Here is an 8,666-nt window from a genome sequence, read left to right as displayed (position 1 = left end):
GACCGACTATCGGTCGCGTTCAGTGGAGTATGAATGGTGACAGGGCTGGAAGTTGGTCACTTTTTAGTGACTTGGTCACTTTTTTCAAGCTAGTCTCTTAAAAGTCACTTTTTTGATCAAAATGTCACTAAAGTCACTTTTTTCCATCAAAAAGTTACTAAAGTCACTATTTTCATAGAGGCCTATTCTGTAAGTCACGTCATGTGTCATTTTGCTCGAATAGTCCACTTTTAGTATTTTGTAAGTCACACGCGATACCATTTTTGTCGATTCCACTCGACCGAGTCGATCGCTACAAAGCTAGTGACACCTAAGCTTGCTTTGTTTAAGTTATTTATCGCACCGTCATGCTGTTCGTTCTTCCTGTACTCGACACTCGACAGTGACTGAGACGAGTCTAGTTGCTGGACGTGACTTACAGAACAGGGCGCTTAGTCCCATTTTTTACTACTGCTAAATGAAACTGCTAGAAATTTTTGGATTTGAAAATTTGAATAATGGTTTGTGTTTTCCGCGGGATGTTATCTGTATACTCTAAGCATTTTAAGTTTGGAGTGCTGCTTTGAACCGAAGTAGGATGGATATGTAAGCCACTTGTATGGCCAGCCAAGAAGAAATGGAATGAAATCATTGGAGACCACGTTGTAACCCAGCTTTACAAGCTAAAAGATATCGATAAAATCAACTTTTTTTCTTTAAACACGCCAACGTTATATTTCTGAATGTACCACTTAAGTACCGCCAATGCAAAATCCAACGCCAATGCCAATGCAGAAAACCTATCCTTAATTCCAACCCCCCCGCAGAAGAAAATTTGGTCTACATGTACATGCTCGAAATTTCGCACTCAGATGTTTCTAGCATGGGTAAATTTACAGGGCTAGTTGTACGATCCTCGTCGTCGTCGTCGTCGTCAGCAGCATTGATCCGGGGTGGTCCGTGTTGTTTCAAACAGTCGTCATCGTTCAACTCGATCCTGAATTACTCGTCACCAGGTGTCTCAGAGATGTCGCAAGTCGATTTGGACCTGGTCCAGCTATATATAGCTATATCTGTTTTGAGTCCCGGTGGGGTTGTTGAATAGAAGTGATTTCCTGTCCTGTTAGAAGTGTGTGCGGTCCACTGTGACTTATCAATTTTTGCTAGATAACGATAGTAATCTTCCTTAGCAGTGTCTGTTGTTCGTTATTCATACGCTTCTCCACTTTCAACTTGTGCTCCGGCAAGTATCGTCCGCAGTAGCTTCCTCTCGAACATAGCAAAGGCGCGTATGTTCTCCGTGAGCATCGCCAAATCCTTAAAAACTACCGGTCTAATGAGCGGTTTGTACATTGTTGGCTTCGTACGGCGGTTTGTGATCATAGTGTTTTGCGAAGGCTCGATTTCCTGCTTGAATGCGCTGGATCTGCTTACTAGTGCTGTTATCCGCGGCCACCAGCGATCCCAAATACACGAACTCATCTACCACTTCAGGTCCGCCTTCGTCAACGATTACCGTCCGTGAAAAGCGCACGTTCATCTGCTTTGAGTCTCTACCATTAGGTCTTTGACGCATTTATTTCCAGCCCAATTCTCATTGCCTTAACTTTTAGCTTTGCGTAGAAGTACTCCGCCGTTGCCGTTTACGGCTATAATATTGAAGTCATCTGCGTAGTTAAGGAATTGACTACTTCTACTGAAAATCGAGCTTCTCGTTTCGATACTCGCTTCACGGATCCCACCTCAAGAGTGATGTAAAAGCATACAGGATAAGCAATCAACTCGTCTCGACCCTCACCGCATATCGAAAAGATCGAGATTCGAACATACAACATACCTCGAAGGGTACGACTGGGGGTTTAAGTTTTAACATCTATTTTCTTTGGAGGAACGCTCAATTGAAACCAAAATGGCTTTTGATTGAAAATAATTCCAAATCCTCACGGTTAGGCTATATCAGATTTTTTTTTGCATGACCTTCCTAGGAAAATTTTCTAACTATGCCCCTTGATACGTCTTGATGGCATGTATCATGACTCGTAACTGATAAAAGGGTGACCACACTCGGGAAATGGGGAAAAATGTTGCGAGTTTGAACTTGTCGGAAATTTGGCGAAAATTGGTCTTAACGGAAATTTATTAATTCTGAATTCCATTCTGAGACAAATGAATCTGTACACCCAGAATGAAATCTGCGTACCAGGAATTACTAGACAGCTTTGATCTGTAGATCTGTGTTCTTTTAGAAAGATTTGAAATTAAAAGTGGGTAATAAAAAACAAAGTCCTTGAGGCACAAAAAAACAAAGCCTTGCGTTAAATTCTGCTTTCGGACCGACGAACCGACATGACATCTCTTACATTTTCCTATGAAAACTTGTATCCGAAATGGTAAATCAAAATACGTTGAGCTTTACTGCAATATGCACAACGAATCGCTGTTTAGCTTGGAAAAGTAGAGAATAGGTTTGGCAGAATGTTATTTTAGATACCTGACCGACACGAAAAAATAAAATAAAAAACGCACAAGTGAATGAACAAAGAGTTAATTATCTGTTTGTAGAATATTCAAACAATTACCGGATTTTTTTGATATTTATACATGCATACATGGTTTAAAAAAAGCCTTGGGTTTAAACGTCTCTCTAAGACTTGACCCTTCTTTATCGACAGACTTCGCAGCCGGCTGTTAGACTACAGGACAATTACGGAACTAGTGCAAAAAAACTACTGACTCCATCTAGCAGCATCGCCTAGCCGAGATTCGAACCTGCGACGACTGACTTGTTAGACCAGCATCGTACCTCGAAGCTAACTGGGCGATTACATGGTTTAAACACGTGTCATTGATTTCAAGGTTTTCAAAAGTACATAGTTTTCCTCCTCAAAATAATAAATATGTTCATGAAACTCTTCTTCACTTCATTTTTTGCATTTTTCAGAATATACTTACAATTTTTTGTGAACAAATGTTTTATTTATAACTATTTTTGAAATGAATGAACATTAAAACATAAGAATTTTGTATAAATGATGAATCTGTCTCTCGTACGCGTAGCGCACGTTAGAAATTTCCCAAAAAGGATATGGACTAGGGCGGTCTAACCGGTAGTACCGAAACAGGCCAAATTTTGAATACCAATATACTGGTTATAAAAGGGCAAACAATGTGTATTTTTCTTCTTTCGGGCATTTAATTAAAACTCCGCTTCAAAATTATGTCTGATTGAAAGCACAGCTTGTAATTAGTGCTGAAGAGATTTTTAAAATTGAATGGATTATTTAAAGAAATCTAATTAAATTGGAGTGTAATGCGAAATTACAACGAGCGATGAAAAGTTTGCAGCAGTCCATCAAATAATTGTAGCACTTGAATTTGTTTTGGCTGCCTTGAAGCATTTTCGCTGGGAATTTGGCTCAATGTATGAGGTGGACATAATGCTGCCATTCATGTTGGAACAACTTGCTATTCAATTATCTTTTTCGAATTTTTCAAAGCTGTCAGAATTGAGGGAAAACAATTGAAATACGACGACTAAAGAAACTGACTAAAGAAATGACAAGTAACTCATTTTCGGTACGTCGAAACCAAGTGCGCATGTATCTCGATGAAAACTTCTGAATCTTTTGCTCGAAAACTTGCGGAGTATCAGTCGATGAACGCGGGAGAAAATATTTACTGCAAGCAAACTGCAACAAATATCATCGTATCATTACGAAATCGATCCGTGCTGTCTAAAGGAAAACGCCAGGCAATCAAGTTTGTGGCGTACAGTTAATAAAATCACCTAAATGTTGAGCTCGAAAAAAATATTGTTAGAACTTTTTCGAGCAACATTGAACAGAGTCACGCACAACAATCATCGTTGAGCAAATTAGATTTAATGATGACAGGAGGCCGCGAGTGACTGAGCTTCGATGTCATTTCTTTAGTCAATTTCTTTAACGACGACCTTTTCGTTTTCTGGGTCAATTGTAATCTTTAAGTAAAGACTTTAAATATTTTTAAGTCTTCTAAAGGTACTTTAAGAACAAACAAGTTGACGAAAACTTAATGTAAATAAATGCGCCTTACATTTATGGGATTGATTATGGAAAGTGCCTGGGTGAACGCAAAGTACTCATTCTACTAGCATTGAATGTAATAAAAACACCAGGATCTTTGAAAACAATCAAAAGTGAATTTTCCCTTTTAAGAAGAGATAGAAGAAAAATGCTTGACCATAATATTTAACGCGCTTGGAACCATTCGTCAAATTTCGATGGAAGTGGAAAGAGTTTTATCCATTGCTGGAAATTTTTCCATTAAAACCTGAATCGCTAAATATAATGTGATTCTTGAAATTCAGCTTTGCTTAGGTGCAATCTGAAAGTAATAATTTGAAAAATAAAGTCTTGCAAGAGAACACCAACATTTTTTTAACACGAAAAATTAAAAAATACCACTATTTGCTCTCTGCAAGTTCAATTCCTTCTATGCCATCATTATCAGGAATCCAGTACCGATTTACTGAGTTCACGTGGCTTAGTGGGCGTTGCGAACGAGCTGTTGCGAGCATATGAGTAAATCTTGAGTGTATAAAAATTATGTAGAACTTAGTAAGGTTAATTTATCGAAATTCAAAAAGCTTTCCGATCGAAAAACATGACAGCGAATGTTCCACTAGTAGGTACAAGCTTTGTTTGAGCGTGTTGCAGTTCTGAAGCAGTACATTAGATCACATGATGTTATAATGCACAGCAGATTTAGGAGAAGAAGTAGCGTAGTAATTTGCAAAAAAAAAACCTGGGCTTAAACGTCTTTCTAAGACTTAACTCTTCTTCATCGACAGCTTTCGCAGCCGGCTATTAGAGTACAGGACAGTGACGGGGCTGGTGTAAAAATCCTACTGATTCTATCTAGCAGCACCGCCTAGCCGAGATTCGAACATACGACGATTGGCTTGTTAAACCAGCGTCATATCTCGAAGCTAACTAGGAGCAAATTTGTTAAAAGAAGAGGTAATGAAATTTAAAAAGGGCAAACTGATTATTTTCAGTTGTTTTCAACATTATATACTTCGTGAATAAGGTAATCTAAGTTATTTTTTCTAAAACTTTAGGTCACTTTTTGGTCACTATTTTTTAAATTTTGGTCACTAAAGTCACTATTTTTAGTTGGTTAGGTCGCTTCCAGTCCTGATGGTGATTTCCAGTCAACAGGAGTGCAGCAACGGACAAGAGCATGGTTGGTTACGCATCCGGCAGGGAAACCGAGAATAACACTCGCTTCCCCTCAAGCGGAAAATCGCTTTTCCACTGTGAAATGTGATTGATAAAGCGCTCTCACGTCGAGAGGAGATTGTACTACCTATAGAAAAAAAAGAAGAAACAACGGAAAACATGTGTGCTTCTGTTTTCACACGCGCATCGTTCCGCAGGTGGGTGAATGGGTGGTTGGGCAAAGAAAACACTCGCCGCCCCGTCTCGGGCGGCGGCGGGGGTGGAAATGGTTTGCCGTAAATGGAGCGGAAAATGTTTTCCAAGCCGAAGCTTCCTAGTTGGTACAACACAACACATATGAGAACCAGCGCATCGTGAAATTAGCGACGAGTTAAGAAATGACGACGCATGAAATCGGCGAAGAAATGCCGGCGGCTTACAATCCCTACGGCAGGGTAGGTAGGTAGGGTTGGGTGGATTCGGTCGGTTGAAACGATTTGATAAATACTTTGAAGTGCAGAGCTAAGAAACGGAATTTATCAACATATCAAAACAGCAATTAAAGTCGTAATGCATTTCGTAGTGGGAAATGATGAATAGGAGAAATTATTCACTGATAGCCTTTGGCCTTGTGAATATATTTACGAGCAAAAGGAAATGGCAGCTTATGAAGCTATCAACGAGTGTTTGGCCGTTGTTGCTACAATGTGACTATCTCGTTGTAAGCCAAATGAACATTCATTTAATTACAAACGAGGCAGCATTACGGCACCGTAATTACAAAAGATACAGCAAAGTTTTGTTCAGCAGTATTGTAGATCATAACTAGCTCTACAACGGTTTCATACCTAAATTTTTAAAACTCTGCTTGGCTGATTCACATTGTAACTAATTTTGCTGAAAAACAATTAGTTTTTCTCATTAGGCCAAGCTACACTTTTAAATTTTATATGCTTTTAGAGTGTATAAAAGAGTGAAAAGAAACGAAATGAACAATTTACAAATCCCAAATATACACACCTTGAGAGTTGCCTCTGTGTTGTTGATTGCCGCTTGAGGTGTGAAGTTGTGCAACCTGGCATTGGTCAAACACCACACCCAACCCCGCAGAAGGAGTTAAACGTTAGGTTTATGCATCAAGGTAGTCCAGCTGGTGGTAGCACCACGTGTGGAAATCAAAGTATATGCTATTTGGTTCAACGCACAATTCTGTATAGAATGGGGCCTCAGAAAAATGCGAAAATAAACCGATTTGCCATTCATAAAACTCTAAAATGGCTTTATATTCTTAACAAGATATACCTAGCATAACTGATTCAGCTGAAAGCGAAGAAACCTTGGAAAATTCAATTCAACATTAGTTAATCAATTTCCTACTGCCGCACAAATATGAATGACACTGGTTTTCATTCGCGTGTAACCTTTTCCGCATCGTGTGGCATTCCTGTGCTGTGGCAAAAAGTTTCTTTTTATTATCACATTCGGACGTTTGTTTTGCTGTTTCAGGGTTTATCGTAAAATGTTTGTTTGGTGTTACTATACTGTTTACAAGCAAATTATTTATGAAAGAACTTTTGAAGCGAACGGTTAATAAGCTATCAACAATGACTAACACAATTGAATTTGTGAATTGTTTGTAGCAACAAATATGGTCATTCTGTTTTTAAAAATCTTATATCCGGGCTTTTTGCGGCGTTTTTAGAAATAGTGTAAATAAGCAAATTGCATCCATTATTGTAGTTGCAGGTTATTTCCCTAAATCAATACAACTGACACTTTAAGTGGTCAGCTTGATTGATGGAATGATAGTTGTTAGGTAGAAAAACTGGTCTTACGACAAAAACGCCATAGACGCTAGGCGTATTGGGGGAAATAATTAATCTAGTTTATCTGCCGAATTATTATACCTACTGATGAATCATTGTAACGTTCATCATCGATGATAAACATTAACACTAGATATACCAGACCAGTCATTTTGACTGGTCGTGCAATTTCGATTTGAAATTTCTACTACATCTAACATTTGATTTTAAAAACGATGTTATGACTTTTGTAGCTATAAGTAGAGAATACATTTTATGAACTTAATGTTACTTTATATATATTAGTAACAAATATAATTTTTGTTTTTGCCATTTATACCATCACCAGTCAAAATGACTGGTGCAAGATTCTATGAAGAAATGTCGCATTTCGGGAGAAAGGTGAGTCCGAAGCATGAAATTATTCAGTGAAATGCCCTTCCTAATGGTTCTTGGCCATTTTTGTAGAGTTTTGTCGAGAGTCGGTCCTTTTCGGCGGTTCTATTCTTCAGCTGACTGATTTCTCGCCGGATCTCTTTGAGATCGGAGGTCGAAACGCCCTTAGGCTCTCATACGTTCTAGGTTCTACTAGGTAATGATCTGAGTCGATATCCGTACCCCGTAGGGAGCGTACGTTGGTGATGTTCGAGAAAACCCGACCTTCGATGAGAATATGGTCGATTAGGTTCAATGTTAGTTGGTCAGGTGATCTCCTGGTGGTTTCGTAGGTCTATGTGGGGAAAGAATGTGTTTCTGATCCCCAGGCCTCGGGAAACTGTTGATGCATCGCTGGCCGTTATCACTATACATTGCTTCCCTGTCGATCTGATCGTTCATGTCCCCAATGACGATGATATCCCGTGGCGAGCGCTCGAGCAGCTATCGTATGTTGCCTCCAGCTGGACATAGAACGCTTTTTTCTCATCGTCGGGTCTACTTTCGTGTGGCCAGTGCAGGTTTATGATGGTGTAGTTGAAGAAGCGGCCTGTTATCCTCAACACACATATCCTCTTCCGATCCTGCATTCTGCCCATCACTACGAAGCCCGTTCCCAGCTCGTTGGTGGCTGGGACCGTTCGTTCACCAGCGTTCTGGCAAAATTGGGCCTTGCCGCCACGAATCCCCCAAACCTTTCCGCCTTTGCGACAGGTCTCCTGTAGTGCCACGATGCCAAACTTTTGCGGTTCTATCTGAACGAGCAACATTCTGTCGCCATCCACGAAATTTGGTTTTACAATTCCAGGTAGAAAGCATCCATTCCAAATCTTTGTTTCACCGCCTGCCCATGTTAAATGTTTCGAGTTGAATTTTCTTGATTTTTCGTAATATTTTAGGTATAAAAAGCTTGCCTTACTAGGGCTATGCTGCCGAGTCTCATGATGGGGCTGTTATCGTATAGTGCCGAGACAAGACAGTGCCTCCTTGCCTGTCGGTATACGACTTTAATTTCCACCAGGGTTGGTTACCACACCTCTGCTAAGGTTGCTCGTATTCCGGCTGGTAGGGTAATCAATCTATTTTGGACCCCATCTGTAGCTGTACATAATTTGGACACTTACAGCAAAATCAAATGAAAGTGTCCAAATTATGTACAGCTGCAGATAAGGTCCAAAAAAGGTTGGTTACCCTACCACGAGGAGGTGGAGATAAAAGTTGCTGGATAAGAGGCTAAGGACCACTA

The sequence above is a fragment of the Sabethes cyaneus genome, chromosome 2 (assembly GCF_943734655.1).
Source record: "Sabethes cyaneus chromosome 2, idSabCyanKW18_F2, whole genome shotgun sequence".
Lineage (NCBI taxonomy): Eukaryota > Metazoa > Arthropoda > Insecta > Diptera > Culicidae > Sabethes > Sabethes cyaneus.
Note: the sequence above shows the minus strand (reverse complement) of the source record.